The sequence below is a fragment of the Somniosus microcephalus genome, unplaced genomic scaffold (assembly GCF_052327205.1).
Source record: "Somniosus microcephalus isolate GS21.2 unplaced genomic scaffold, FLI_Smic_1.0 unresolved_chr8, whole genome shotgun sequence".
Taxonomy (NCBI): domain Eukaryota; kingdom Metazoa; phylum Chordata; class Chondrichthyes; order Squaliformes; family Somniosidae; genus Somniosus; species Somniosus microcephalus.
Window position 1 is genome coordinate 1562275 of NW_028225186.1, and position 15238 is coordinate 1577512.

Sequence of the window (15238 nt, forward strand, 5' to 3'; positions counted from 1 at the left end):
ACAAGAACCATTTTCACACAGAGAGTGGAGCGGATCTGGAAGTCACTGCCGATCACATTAATAGAAAGCACTATGGACATGTACTTGAAGTGCTGTAAGCTACAGGGCTACGGACCCAGAGCTGGAAAGTGGGATTAGGCAAAATATCTCTTTTTCGTCTGGCAAAGACACGATGGGCCGAATGGCCTCCTTCTCTGGTGTAAATTTCTGTATTTCTATGATCACTGCCCTTAATCTTCAATATTCCAGGGAATACAAGCCTAGATTATCTGATCTCTGCTCATAGCCTAACCCTTGGAGCCCTGGTAACACACTCGTGAATCTGCACCGCACATCCTCCAAGGTCAATATATCCTTTCTAAGGTGCAGTGCGCAGAACTGTACACAGTGACCTAACCAGGCCTCTGTGCAGCTGTCACACAACTTCCTTCCATTTATATTGTGCAGGGAAGTTGTCTAATAGTTTGCATAGGTCATTTCACTGTTGAAAAGTTACATTTGTACAGCTGCGATGGCCGAGTGGTTAAGGCGTTGGACTTGAAATCCAATGGGGTTTCCCCGCGCAGGTTCGAACCCTGCTCGCAGCGATTCTACTGCAAATTCTTTATTTTATTTCATCGGTTCCCTGTGGAGATCACTGGCCCCGAAACTGATTAGAATTCCCTCCACTGCACGTTATGACACTGATTAACCCAAAGCTGTTGTTCCAATTGGAAACACTAATTTATCATCAATTAGAAATTGTGGATTTGTTTGAAACTATTTGCAAAGATCAGTGAGAAATTTACACATAAGACAGCACGTAAAAATTCCATTTAATAAAGAACCCTGCAATGTTTGGAAGGAAAAGAGTGGAAACGCGGTTTGGTTTTCTAAAGTTGAACCCGAATTAAAAAGTGTGTAAAACGACCACAGCAGGACTCGAACCTGCAATCTTCTGATAGCATCAAGAATTTACACCGAAGTCAGACGCCTTATCCATTAGGCCACGCAGCCACACAAAAGTAGACTCAACAAATCCTAATAATGAGTGATTAAACTCCGTTACTGTGTTCATTTCATTAACAACAGAGAATACTGGAAACACTCAGCAGGTCAGGCAGCATCAAGTGAGGGAGAAACAGAGTTAACCTTTCAGGTCGAACCCTTCGTCAGAACTGGAAAAGGTTAGGGAAGAGGGATTTTTAAGCAGGGGTGGGTGGAGGCGAGGTAAGAACAAAGGAAATGTCTGTGATAGAATGGACGGCAGGAGAGATTGACTTACAAAAGGGATGATGGTGCAAGGCAAAAGGAGAGGTAATAGGACAAGTTAACGAACAAAAGATGGCTCAAGATGAGGTGTGAATGATTATGGCAGAAACATTAACAACTGTCATGTGAGGAAAAATGAGAACAAATTAAAAAAATTAAAGAAATACAGGGGCCAATTTATAGTCTGAAATTGTTGAACTCGGTGTTAAGTCCAGAAGGCTGTAAAGTGCCTGATAGAAAGATGAGGTGCTGTTCCTCGAGATTACGCAGAGCTTCATTGGAACAGTGTAACAGGCCAAGGAAGGAGAGATCAGAGAGGGAGTGGAGCAGATAATTATAGTGACAGGTGACCGGAAGCTCGGGGTCACACTTGCCGACTGTTCTGCAAAGCGGTCACCCAATCTGCATTTGGTGTCACAATGTAGATTCAGCGAATACAGTAACTAAATTGTAAGAAGTACAGGTAATCGCTGATTCACCTGGAAGGAGTGTTTGGTGCCCTGGGCGATGGGAAGGAAGGAGTTAAAAGGGCAGGTGTTGCATCTCCTGCACTTGCATGGGATGGTGCCGGGCGAAGGAGAAGGGGTGTTGGGGTGATAGAGGAGTGGACCAGGCTGTCATGGAGGGAGCGGTCCCTTCGAAATGCTGAAAGGGAGGAGGGGAAGATGTGATTGGTGGTGGGATCATGCTGGAGGTGGTGGAAATGGCGCAGGATGATTCGTTGAATGTGGAGGCGGGTGGGGTGAAAGGTGAGGACAAGGGGGGAACCCTATTATGTTTCTGGGAGTGAGCGGAAGGGGTGAGAGCTGCCGTGCGGGAAATGGAACAGACTCGGTCGAGTGTCATGTCAACCATGGTAGAGGGGGATCCTCATTTGAGGAAAATGGAAGACATACCGGAAGCACTGGTATGGAAGGTGGCCTCATCAGAACAGATGCAACAGAGACAGAGAAACTGGGAGAATGGAATAGAATGGAATGGATAAATCCCCAGGGACTGATAATCTACATCCTAGTGTACTTAAGGAAGTGGCCCTAGAAATAGTAGATGCATTGCTGGTCATCTTCCAAAATTCGATAGATTCTGGAACAGTTCCCATGGATTGGAGGGTAGCTAATGTTACCCCACTATTCAAAAAAGGTGGTAGAGGGAAAATGGGGAATTATAGACCGGTAAGCCTGACATCGGTAGTGGGGGAAATGCTATGTGGATGTGGTGTATTTGGACATTCAGAAGGCTTTTGAGAACGTCCCGCACAAGAGATTAGCGTGTAAAGTTAAGGCACATGGGATTGGGGGCAAGGTACTGACTTGGATAGATAACTGGTTGGCAGACAGGAAGCAAAGAGTTGGAATAAACGTGTCTTTTTCCGAGTGGCAGGCAGTGACTAGTGGGGTACCGCAGGGATTGGTGCTAGGACCCCAGTTATTCACAATATATATTAATGATCTAGATGAGGGAACTAGATGTAATATCTCCAAGTTTACAGGTGACACAAAGTTGGGTGGGCATGTGTGCTGTGAGGAGGATGCCGAGAAACTCCAGTATGATTTGGACAGGTTGGGTGATTGGGAAGAAGCATGTCCGATGCAGTATAATGTGGATAAATGCGAGGTTGTCCACTTTGGTGGCAAAAACAGGAAGGCAGATTATTATCTGAACGTCAATAGATTGGGAGAAGGGGAAGTGCAACTAGACCTGGGTGTCCTTGTGCACTAGTCGCTGAAGGTAAGCATGCAGGTGCAGCAGGCGGTTAAGAAGGCAAATGGTATGTTGGCCTTCGTAGCGAGAGGGTTCGAGTACAGGAGCAAGGATGTCTTGCTGCAGTTGTACAGGGCCTTGGTGAGACCACATCTTGAGCATTGTGTGCAGTTTTGGTCGCCTTATCTGAGGAAGGATGTTCTTGCCATGGAGTGAGAGCAGTGAAGATTCACCAGACTGATACCTGGGATGGCAGGAATGACATATGAGGAGAGATTGGGTTGATTGGTCTTATACTCGCTGGAGTTTAGAAGAATGAGAGGTGATCTCATTGATACTTATAAAATACTAACAGGACTAGACAGACTAGATGCAGTAAGGATGGTCCCGATGGCCGGGGATTCCAGAACCAGGGGTCACAGCCTAAGGATAAGGGGTAAGCCATTTAGGACAGAGATGAGGAGGAATTACTTCATCCAGAGAGTGGTGAACCTGTGGAATTCTCTACCACAGAAGTCAGTGGAGGCAAATTCATTAAATATATTCAAGAAGGAGTTAGATATATTTCTTAAGGCTAAAGGGATCAAGGGATATGGGGAGAAGGCAGGGACAGGGTACTGAATTTGGATGATCAGCCATGACCTCATTGAATGGTGGAGCAGGCTCGAGGGGCCGAATGGCCTACTCCTGCTCCTATCTTCTATGTCTCTATGTTTCTATGTTTCAATGAGTCCTTACAGCAAGCGTGGTGGGAGGAAGTGTGGTCCAGGTAGCTGTGGGAGTCAGTGGGCTTATAGTGGATGTTGGTCGATAGCCTATCCCCAGAAATGGAGACAGAGAAGTCGAGGAAGGGAAGGGAAGAGTCGGAGATGGACCATGTGAAGGTGAGGGAAGGGTGGAAATTGGAGGCAAAGTGAAAGAAATTATCTAGTTCAGGGCGAGAGCAGGAAACGGCACCAATACAATCATCGATGTACCGGAAAAAGAGGTGAGGAAGGGGACCTGAGTAGGACTTGAACAAAGAATGTTCCACATATCCCACAAAAAGGCAGGCATAGCTGGGGCCCATGCAGGTACCAATAGCAACACCTTTAATTTGGAGGAAGTGAATGGAATCAAAGGAGAAGTTGTACAATGTGAGAACAAGTGCAGCCAGGCGGACAAATGCGGTGGTGGATGGGGACTGTTGGGGCCTCTGTTCAAGGAAGAAGTGGAGCCGCTTAAGGCCGTCCTGGTGGTGGATGGAGGTGCAGAGGGAATGGACATCCAGAGTGGAAAGGAGACGTTTGGGGCCAGGAAACTGGAAACTGTTAAAATACGGAGGGTGTTGGAAGAGTCGCGCATGTAGGTGGGAAGGGACTGGACAAGTCGAGAAAAAATAGAGTGAAGATAGGAAGAAATCAGTTCTGTGGAGCAAGAACAGGCTGCAACAATTGGTCAACCAGGGCAGTCCTGTTTGTGGATCTTGGGAAGTATGTAGAAGTGGGCAGTGCGGTGTTGAAGAACTGAGAGATTGGCGGCCTTGGGGGGAAGATCTCCAGAGGAGATGAGGTCAGTGACAGTCTTGGAAACAATTGCTTGATGTTCAGTAGTGGGGTCATGGTCCAGGGGAGGTAGGAGGAGCTGGCAGTGAGTTGCCGTTCAGCCTCCGGATGGTAGAGGACGGTTCTCCAAACAACAACAGCACCACCTTTGTCAGCAGGTTTAATGACAATGTTAGGGTTGGATCGGAGAGAACGGAGTGCTGCAAGTTCAGAGGGAGTTAGGTTGGAGTGGGTGAGGGGAGCAGGGAACTGGAGATCGCCGATGTTATTTCAGTCTCATTCTTTGCACTCCAAACCAACAGAGAGAGTAGACAATGGTAATGCAGTAGATGTAATTTATCTGGATTTTCAGAAGGCCTTCGATAATGTACCCCATAATAGACTGATGAACAAGGTCATAGAATCCGGAGTCAGGTGAGAAGTAGTGGAATGGATTGCTGGCTGGTTTAAGGAGAGAAGGCAGATAGTCCGACTACCGGGTAGTTTATTCACAGTGGCAGAAGGTGGGTAGTGGTGTTCCACAAGTATCAGAGCTGGAGCCACTGCTGTTCGCAATTTATATTAACGATTTAGACTTAGTAATCAGAAACACAATTTATAAATTTGCAGATGACACCAAATTGGGGGGGATAGTCAATACTGGGGAGGACTGCAACAAGTTACAGGAGGACATTAATAAACTTGCAGAATGGGCATAGCATTGGCAAATGAATTTGAATACAAATAAGTGTGACGTATTTCATTATGCTAGGAAGAATAGGGAGGTCAGTTTAAAAGATCTTTAAAATTATGAAAGGTTTTGATAGAGTGGATACAGAGAGAATGATTCCACTTGTGGGGAAGAGCATAACTAGAGGCCATCAATATAAGAGTCAGCAAGAAATCCAATCGGGAATTCAGCAGAAACATCTTTACCCAGAGAGTGGTGAGAATGTGGAACTCGCTACCACAGGGAGTGGTTGAAGCGAATAGTTTAGATGCATTTTAGAGGAGGCTAGGTAAGCAAATGTGGGAGAAGTGAATAGAGGGTTATGCTGATAGATTTAGATGAGGAAAGACTGGAGGAGGCTCGAGTGGAACATAAATGGCGGCATGGACTGGTTGGACCGAACGGTCTGTTTCTGGCGGTATGTTAATAATGAGCGATTAAACCCCGGGATTGTATTTATTTCAGTTCAATTCTTTGCACTCCAAACCAATCAGCAGCTGTGAACCGTTCACTGATTGAAATACGAAAAGTCCCGATGGATCTGGAATTGTTCATTTAATGTTGGAAACGCTCCGCAGGTCATAACTCAGGATTTCCAGCTTTGCTTCAAAGTATTGCAGGTCCCGTGTGAGTTTCCATCCAAACTTTTCAACAAATAACAAAATCAAGAAACTACCCTCTCTACCAAAAATCAAATGGCCCGTACGGGGATCGAACCCGCGACCTTGGCGTTATTAGCACCACGCTCTAACCAACTGAGCTAACCGGCCATTGGGTTTGGTGCATGTGTATAAGCTTATATTTTCGAGACTCTAGCTGACGATTTCCTGCATTAATCTTTCAGCATACACCTGCAGTTGTCAATCATACACTATCCTATCGGCAAATACTGTACATATGGCACTGTGTGCCACACATGACAACAGCCAACACAAGTGCCAGGCAATGGCCAGCTCCAACAAGCGAAAGTCTAACCACCGCCCCTTCACATTCAACAGCAAGACCATCACCGAATCAGCTACCACCATCATCAACAACAACTTGCATTTATATAGCACCATTAACGTAGTAAAACGTCCCAAGGCGCTGCACAGGAGTATTTTCAGACAAAACATTTGACACCAATCCACATAAGGAGAAATTCGGGCAGGTGACCAAAAGCTTGGTCAAAGAGATAGGTTATAAGGAGCGTCTGAAAGGAGGAAAGAGAGGTGGACAGGTTTAGGCAGGGAATTCCAAAGCTTAGGGCAACAGAAAGGTTGAGCGATTATATTCAGGGATGCTCAAGAGGGCAGGATTAGAGGAGCGCAGATATTTCAGGGGGTTGTGGGGCTGAAGGAGATTACAGAGATAGGGAGGGGCGAGGCCATGGAGGGAACAGAAAAGCAAAATATTATTGAAATGGAGAGAGACTACAGAATGCTGCGGTTAAGAGGGATCTGGGTGTCCTCGTACATGAAACACAAAAAGTTAGCATGCAGTAATTAAGTAGGCAAATGGAATGTGGGCCTTTATTGCAAGGGGCATGGAGTATAAAAGTAGAGAAGTCTTGCTACCACTGTACAGGTGAGACCACGCCTAGAGTACTGCATACATTTTTGTTCTCCTTATTTAAGTAGGGATATACTTGCATTGGAGACAGTTCAGAGAAGGTTCTCTAGGTTGATTCCTGGGATGAAGGGATTGTCTTATGAGGAAAGGTTGAGCAGGTTGGGCCTATACTCATTGGAGGTTAGAAGAATGAGAGGTGATCTTATTGGAAACTTATCAGATTCTGAGGGGGCTTGACAGGGTAGATGCTGAGAGGGTGTTTTCCCTCATGGGGGAATCTAGAATCAGGTGGCATAGTTTCAGAATAAGGATTTGTCCATTTAAGACGCAGATGAGGAGGAATTTCTTCTCTCAGAGGGTTGTGAATCTTTGGAATTATCTACCCCAGAGAGCTGTGGAGCCTGAATCATTGATTATATTCAAGGCTGAGATAGACAGATTGTTGAACTATCGGAGAGTCAAGGGTTAAGGGGGAACAGGCAGAAAAGTGGAGTTAAGGCCAAGATCAGATCAGCCATGAGCTTATTGAATGGTGGAGCAGGCTCGAGGGGCCAAATGGCCAACTCCTGCTCCTATTTCTTATGTTCTTATGTTCTTATAAGGGCAGCCGGTGCATGGGAACACCATCACCTCCAAGTTCCCCTCCAAGTTACACACCATCCCGACGTGAAAATATATCACCATAACTTCATCGTCGCTAGGTCAAAATCCTGGAAATCCCTCCCTAACAGTACTATTGGAGGACCTTCACCTCATTGACTGCAGCGGGCCAAGAGGGCTTCTCACTACCACCTTCTCAAGGGCAATTAGTGATGGGCAATTAATGCTGGCCTTGCCAGCGATGCCCAAGTCCTAGGAACAAATTACATTAAATTAAAATCGTCACGACTGGATGTGGAAGGATTGCAGAGCTTTGATCTGATCCGCTGGTTGTTGGATCGCTTCGCTCTGTCTACACATGCTGTTTCCATAGCTTAGCATGTGTGTAGTCCTGTGTTGTAGCTTCATGAGGTTGGCAGCTCATTTTCAGTACGCCTGGTGCTGCTCCTGAAATGCTCTTCTACACTCCTCATTGAACTAGGGTTGGTCCCCTGTCTTGATGCTAATGGTAGGGTGAGGGATATGCCGGTCCATAAGGTTACAGATTGTGGTGGAATACAATTCCAAAACTGAGGCCCCCTCTGCCCTCTCGGGTGGACATAAACGATCCCATGGCACTATTGGAAGAAGAGCAGGGGATGATGAGGTTTACCCCGGTGTCCTGTAGCCAATATTTATCCTCAAATCAACATCACTAAAACAGGTGATCCTCGATTATCACATTGTGGGAGCTTGCTGTGCACAAATTGGCTGCTGCTGTTTTTCCTACATTACAACAGTGACTACAACTACAACTACAACTACATTGCCTGTAAAGCGCTTTGAGACGTCCTCAGGTGAAAGGCGCTGTAGAAATCAGAGTCTTTCTTTTACAGCCTTCGAAGTCACAGAATCACAGAAACCCCACAGTGCAGATAGAGGCCATTTCGGCCCATCGAGCCTGCACCGACACATATCCCACCCGATCCCCGTAACCCCTGCACCAACACATATCCCACCCTATCCCCGTAACCCCACGTATTTAATCCACCTAACACTAAGGGTTAATTTATCATAGCCAATCAACCTAACCCGCACATCTTTGGACTGTGGGAGGAAACCGGAGCACTGACAACTGACAAAAACCAAAAATCAACATAAATTGAATTTAACAGCAAAAGGAGTTAAGGCAGGCCGGTTAGCTCAGTAGGTTAGAGCGTGGTGCTAATAACGCCAAGGTCGCGGGTTCGATCCCCGTACGGGCAATTTACTTTTTGATGCTGTGGGTAGTTTCTTAATTTTGCTATTTGCTGAAAAGATTGGAGCTGTCATACTTTGAAGCAAAGCTACAAAACCTTAGTTCTGCCGAGAACTCAAGGAACTGGAAGGTTGACCTTCTGTCTATCTGTCCACAGATGGCGCTGATGGATAAGGCGTCAGACTTCGGTATTAATTTTGAGGTTATCAGAATATTGCAGGTTCGAGTCCTGCCACGGTCTTTTTACACACTTTTTAATTCGTGTTCAGTTTTATAAAACCAAACCGTGTTCCCACTTACTAGCTGAAGGTGATTCCCTACCAAACACTGCAGGGCTCTTTATTAATTAGTATTTTTGATGCTGCTTTGTGTGTGTATTGCTCACTAGTTCCCAACAAATCCACAATATCTAATTGATGCCGATAAATTATTAGTGTTTCAATTGGAACTTTGGGTTAATCAGTGTAATAAAGTGCAGTGGAGGGAATTCTGATCAATTTCGGGGCCAGTGATCGCCACAGGGAGCCGATGAAATAAAAAAATTGCATCAAAGTCGCTGCGAGCAGGGTTCGAACCTGCGCGGGGAAACCCCATTGGATTTCGAGTCCAACGCCTTAACCACTCGGCCATCGCAGCTGCACGTTAACAGTGAGAAAATGCTTCCTACTGTGAGTGAGTCAGGAACTAGCTCAGAGAAGACAGGTCATAAATACTCACCGATAAATCCAGCAGGGAATTCAGGATTAACTTCTTTGGCCAAAGAGCGCTGAGAATGCAGTAGTTCAGGCGAATACTACAGATGCATTTGAGAGGAAGGGAGAAAGGAATAGAAGGATATGCTGATAGGGTTTTGTAAATTCGTTTATGGGATGTGGGTGCTCTGGCAAGGCCAGCATTAAATGCCCATCCCTAATTGCCCCTTGAGAAGGTGGTGGTGAGCCGCCTTCTTGAACCGCTGCAGTCCGTGTGGTGAAGGTGCTCCCACAGTGCTGTTAGGGAGGGAGTTCCAGGATTTTGACCCAGCGACGATGAAGGATCGGCAATATACTTCTAAGTCAGAATGGTGTGTGACTTGGAGGGGAACTTGGAGGTGGGGGTGTTCCCATGCGCCTGCTGCGCTTGTCCTTCTAGGTGGAAGAGGTTGCGTGTTTGGCAGGTGCTGCTGAAGAAGCCTTGGTGAGTTGCTGCAGTGCATCTTGTAGACGGTACACACTGCAGCCACGGTGCGCCGGTGGTGGAGGGAGTGAATGTTTAAGGTGGTGGATGGGGTGCCAATCAAGCGGGCTGCATTGTCCTGGAAGGTGTCGAACTTCTTGAGTGTTGTTGGAGCTGCACTCATCCAGGCAAGTGGAGAGTATTCCATCACACTCCTTACTTGTGCCTTGTAGATGGTAGAAAGGCTTTGGGGAGTCAGGAGGTGAGACACCCGACGCAGAATACCTAGCCTCTGACCTTCTCTTGTTGTCACAGTATTTATGTTCAATGGTAACCCCCAGGATGTTGGTGGTCAGCTCCTTTGTTCATGTTGGACCAAGGTTTTAATGAAGTCGGGAGCCGAGTGCTCTTGGCAGAACCCAAGCCGGGCATCAATGAGCAGGTGATTGGTCAGTAAGTGCCACTTTACAGCACTGTGGATGAAACCTTCCATCACTTTGCTGATGATTGAGAGTAGAGAGTAGACTGATGGGGTGGTAATTGGCTGGATTGGATTTGTCCTGCTTTTTGTGGACAGGACATACCTGGGCAGTCTTCCACATTGTTGGATAGATGCCAGTGTTGTAGCTGTACTAGAACAGCTTGGCTGGAGCACAAGTCTTCAGAATGATAGCCGGGGTGTTGTCAGGGCCCAGAGCCATTGCTGTATCCAGTGTGCTCAGCCTTTTCTTGATATCACGTGGAGTGAATCGAATTGGCTGAAGACTGGCTTCTGTGATGGTGGGGACCTCAGGAGGAGGCTGATATGGATCAGGCCAGGTGGTCCGTCCAGCTTCATTTTTATTATTTTGTTTCACAGCGGTTTGTTACAACTGAGTGGCTTGCTAGGCCATTTCAGAGGGCAGTTAAGAATCAACCACATTGCTTTGGGACTGGAGTCACACAAAGGCCAGACCAGGTAAGGACGGCAGATTTCATTCCCTGAAAGACATTAGTGAACCAGATGGATTTTTACGACAATCCGATAGTTTCATGGTTACCATTACTGATTCTAGTTTTATTTGGGGGGTGAGGAGAAATAGAGAAGGAGGAGCCTCGTGTGGAGACCAGTTCGTGCAAATGGACTGTTTCTGTGGGGCAGACTCTATAATATTATGTAACACCCGTTTTAATCAGACACAGAATGATCCGGGACTGACAGCACATCCCTTTTAAACAGACACAGAATGATCCGGGACTGACAGCACATCCCTTTTAAACAGACACAGAATGATCCGGGACTGACAGCACATCACTTTTAAACAGACACAGAATGATCCGGGACTGACAGCACATCCCTTTTAAACAGACACAGAATGACCAGGGACTTACAGCACATCCCTTTTAAACAGACACAGAATGATCCGGGACTGACAGCACATCCCTTTTAAACAGACCCAGAATGACCAGGGACTGACAGCACATCCCTTTTAAACAGATACAGAATGACCAGGGACTTACAGCACATCCCTTTTAAACAGACACAGAATGATCCGGGACTGACAGCACATCCCTTTTAAACAGACACAGAATGATCCGGGACTGACAGCACATCCCTTTTAAACAGACCCAGAATGACCAGGGACTGACAGCACATCCCTTTTAAACAGATACAGAATGACCAGGGACTGACAGCACATCCCTTTTAAACAGACACAGAATAAACCGGGACTGACAGCATGTCCCTTTTAAACAGACACAGAATGATCCGGGACTGACAGCATGTCCCTATTAAACAGACACAGAATGATCCGGGACTGAAAGTAGACCCCTTTTAAACAGTCATGGAATGCTGCCTGACCTGCAGAGTGTTTCCAGCATTTCATCTGTTTATATTTCAGATTTCCAGCATCAGCACTATTTTGCTTTTGTAGTAGAATTTTACGTAATTGGCTCTGTGGCGCAATGGATAGCGCATTGGACTTCTAGTTGGTATAGCAGATTAAGGCATTCAAAGGTTGTGGGTTCGAGTCCCACCAGAGTCGGATTTTGGGTCAGGGTTCGGTGGTTCCTCCAGTGACGGTACATTTTGCAGTAAATCGGTAATTCAGAGAAGGGAAACTACCGCCCCGACACTTTCCCTCTGAGTACTCTCAACCCCTGAGTCAGTTACACAGGAGCAGGAGGAGGCCATTCAGTCCCATGGCCGTTTTACATAGGAACAGGAGGAGACCATTCAGTCCCATGACCCTTTTACACAGGAACAGGAGGAGGCCATTCAGCCCCTTTAGCCTGTTATACAGGAACAGGAGGAGGCTATTCAGCCCCTCGAGCCTGTTATGCAGGAACAGGAGGAGGCTATTCAGCCTGTTAAGCCTGTTATGCAGGAAAAGGAGGAAGCCATTCAGCCCCTCAAGCCTGTTACACAGGAACAGGAGGAGGCCATTCAGCCCCTTGAGTCTGTTACACATAAATAGGAAGAGGCCATTCAGCCCATCGAGCCTATCATACAGGAACAGGAGGAGGCCATTCAGCCCCTCGAGCCTGTTATGCAGGAACAGGAGGAGGCTATTCAGCCTGTTAAGCCTGTTATGCAGGAAAAGGAGGAAGCCATTCAGCCCCTCAAGCCTGTTACACAGGAACAGGAGGAGGTCATTCAGCCCCTTGAGTCTGTTACACATAAATAGGAAGAGGCCATTCAGCCCATCGAGCCTATCATACAGGAACAGGAGGAGGCCATTCAGCCCCTCGAGCCTGTTATGCAGGAACAGGAGGAGGCTATTCAGCCTGTTAAGCCTGTTATGCAGGAAAAGGAGGAAGCCATTCAGCCCCTCAAGCCTGTTACACAGGAACAGGAGGAGGCCATTCAGCCCCTTGAGTCTGTTACACATAAATAGGAAGAGGCCATTCAGCCCATCGAGCCTATCATACAGGAACAGGAGGAGGCCATTCAGCCCCTCGAGCCTGTTATGCAGGAACAGGAGGAGGCTATTCAGCCTGTTAAGCCTGTTATGCTGGAAAAGGAGGAAGCCATTCAGCCCCTCAAGCCTGTTACACAGGAACAGGAGGAGGCCATTCAGCCCCTCGAGTCTGTTACACATAAATAGGAAGAGGCCATTCAGCCCCACAAGCCTGTTATACAGGAACTGGAGGAGGCCAATCAGCCCCTCGAGTCTGTATCACTGGAACAGGAGGAGGCCATTCAGCCCCTCGAGCCTGTTATGCAGGAACAGGAGGAGGCCATTCAGCCCCTCGAGCCTGTTATGCAGGAACAGGAGGAGGCTATTCAGCCTGTTAAGCCTGTTATGCAGGAAAAGGAGGAAGCCATTCAGCCCCTCAAGCCTGTTACACAGGAACATCATGGGCAAGGAAACCTCCTGCTGATTACCACCTACCACCCTCCCTCAGCTGATGAATCAGTACTCCTCCATGTTGAACACCACTTGGAAGAAGCACTGAAGGCAGCAAGGGCACAGAATGTACTCTGGGTGGGGGGCCTCAATGCCCATCACCAAGAGTGGCTCGGTAGCAGCAGTACTGACCGAGTTGTTCGAGTCCTGAAGGATATGGCTGCCAGTCTGGGCCTGCGGCAGGTGGTGAGGGAACCAACACGAGGGGAAAACCTATTTGAACTCCCCCTGACCAATCTACCTGTCACAGATGCAAAACAGTTCAAAAAGTATTCATTGGCTGTAAAGCACTTTAGGATGTCCTGAGGTCGTGAAAGCCCTGTAGAAATGCAAGTCCTTCTTTTACAGCCTTCAAAGACAAAGTGACTTAGCGGGCAAAGACCAGAAACAGGGACGGTTCTATAGATAACTAATACAGATGGGCCGGTTAGCTCAGTTGGTTAGAGCGTGGTGCTAATAACGCCAAGGTCGCGGGTTCGATCCCCGTACGGGCCATTTATTTTTCGAGGGAAGGTTAATTTCTTAATTTTGTAATTTTTGAGCAGTTTAAAAGTTTAAAAAGTTTGGAAGGAAACTCACACGGGACCTACAAAGCTGCAAAATCTTAGTTCTACCGAGAGCTCATGGACCTGAAAGGTTAACCCTGTGTTTTTCTGTCCACAGATGTTCCCTGACCTGTGGAGTGTTTCCAACATTTAATGAACAATTTCAGATCCAGCATCTGCTGCATTTCGCTTTTTATTTTACCGCAGTGTCCTCGCTTCTATTAACAAAAGTCAAAAATAAATTGTAGCTACTGGAAAATGGGTTTTATTGTCACTGTCAGCATTGGTGGTTCAGGGGTAGAATTCTCGCCTGCCACGCGGGAGACCCGGGTTCGATTCCCGGCCAATGCAGGTTTAAATCTTTAACAATTTATTTCAGAGCAAACACATCACATGAAACATTAATAATAAATTAGCTGTTCCTGTGTAACTGGATCAAGGGAATGAATGGCCTCCACCTGTTCCTGTGTAACAGGCTTGAGGGGCTGAATGTCCTCCTGTTCCATTGTAACAGGCTCTCGAGGGGCTAAATGGCCTCCTGTTCCAGTGTAACAGGCTTGAGGGGCTGAATGGCCTCCTCCTGTTCCTGTGCAACATGCTCGAGGGGCTGAATGGCCTCCTCCTGTGTAACAGGCTCGAGGGGCTGAATGGCCTCCTGTTCCAGTGTAACGGGCTCGAGGGACTGAATGGCCTCCTCCTGTTCCTGTTTGACAGGCTCAAGGGGCTGAATGTCCTGTTCCTGTTTGACAGGCTCGATGGGCTGAATGGCCTCCTCCTGTTCCTGTTCGACAGGCTCGAGGGGCTGAATGGCCTCCTCCTGTTCCGGTTTGACAGGCTCGAGGGGCTGAATGGCCTGTTCCTGTTCGACAGGCTCAAGGGGCTGAATGGTCTCCTCCTGTCCCGGTTTGACAGGCTCGAGGGGCTGAATGGCCTCCTCCTGTTCCGGTTTGACAGGCTCGAGGGGCTGAATGGACTCCTCCTGTCCCGGTTTGACAGGCTCGAGGGGCTGAATGGACACCTCCTGTTCCGGTTTGACAGGCTAGAGGGACTGAATGGCCTCCTCCTGTTCCGGTTTGACAGGCTCGAGGGGCTGAATGGCCTCCTCCTGTTCCTGTTCGACAGGCTCAAGGGGCTGAATGGCCTCCTCCTGTACGGTTTGACAGGCTCGAGGGGCTGAATGGCCTGTTCCTGTTCGACAGGCTCAAGGGGCTGAATGGCCTCCTCCTGTTCCTATTGAACCATGTTTCAGGCACTAATGTGGCTGATGTTCCGATTGTGCCCTCTGCTGTCCCGGCGCAGAAAGAAACACAGTGCCCGTGTATAAAACCCAAAGTCCTTGTACTTTCTTTCTTTGAATCTTTCTTTCATTTCTTCCTTTTCTGTGCCATATGCTCCTTATTCTTTGTTGCTTAGTGATATATGTGTTCATATTTGCCGGTTTCAGCATGTTCATTGCTTCTGCTGCTTTGAATTGTGTCGAAAAAGTGAACTGAATTTCTCCACCTGTGTGAAGCATCCTCGTGTTCGAAGCTGTTTTGGTTTCAATCAAACAAACG

At 47.3% G+C, this 15238-nt stretch overlaps 6 non-coding genes across 6 annotated transcripts; 4 read left to right on the forward strand and 2 right to left on the reverse strand.

The window, feature by feature from the left end:
- The first annotated feature begins 505 nt into the window (after positions 1-505).
- trnas-uga (transfer RNA serine (anticodon UGA)) lies at positions 506-587 on the forward strand. Its single transcript has one exon. It is a non-coding gene; the product is annotated as a tRNA-Ser (tRNA).
- A 5314-nt stretch (positions 588-5901) lies between these two features.
- trnai-aau (transfer RNA isoleucine (anticodon AAU)) lies at positions 5902-5975 on the reverse strand. The gene has a single exon. It is a non-coding gene; the product is annotated as a tRNA-Ile (tRNA).
- A 3172-nt stretch (positions 5976-9147) lies between these two features.
- Positions 9148-9229, reverse strand: trnas-cga (transfer RNA serine (anticodon CGA)). The gene has a single exon. It is a non-coding gene; the product is annotated as a tRNA-Ser (tRNA).
- Positions 9230-11678: 2449 nt separating this feature from the next.
- trnar-ucu (transfer RNA arginine (anticodon UCU)) lies at positions 11679-11772 on the forward strand. Its single transcript has 2 exons — positions 11679-11715; positions 11737-11772. It is a non-coding gene; the product is annotated as a tRNA-Arg (tRNA).
- Positions 11773-13558: 1786 nt separating this feature from the next.
- On the forward strand, positions 13559-13632 carry trnai-aau (transfer RNA isoleucine (anticodon AAU)). Its single transcript has one exon. It is a non-coding gene; the product is annotated as a tRNA-Ile (tRNA).
- Positions 13633-13962: 330 nt separating this feature from the next.
- On the forward strand, positions 13963-14033 carry trnag-gcc (transfer RNA glycine (anticodon GCC)). Its single transcript has one exon. It is a non-coding gene; the product is annotated as a tRNA-Gly (tRNA).
- The last annotated feature ends 1205 nt before the right edge of the window (positions 14034-15238 follow it).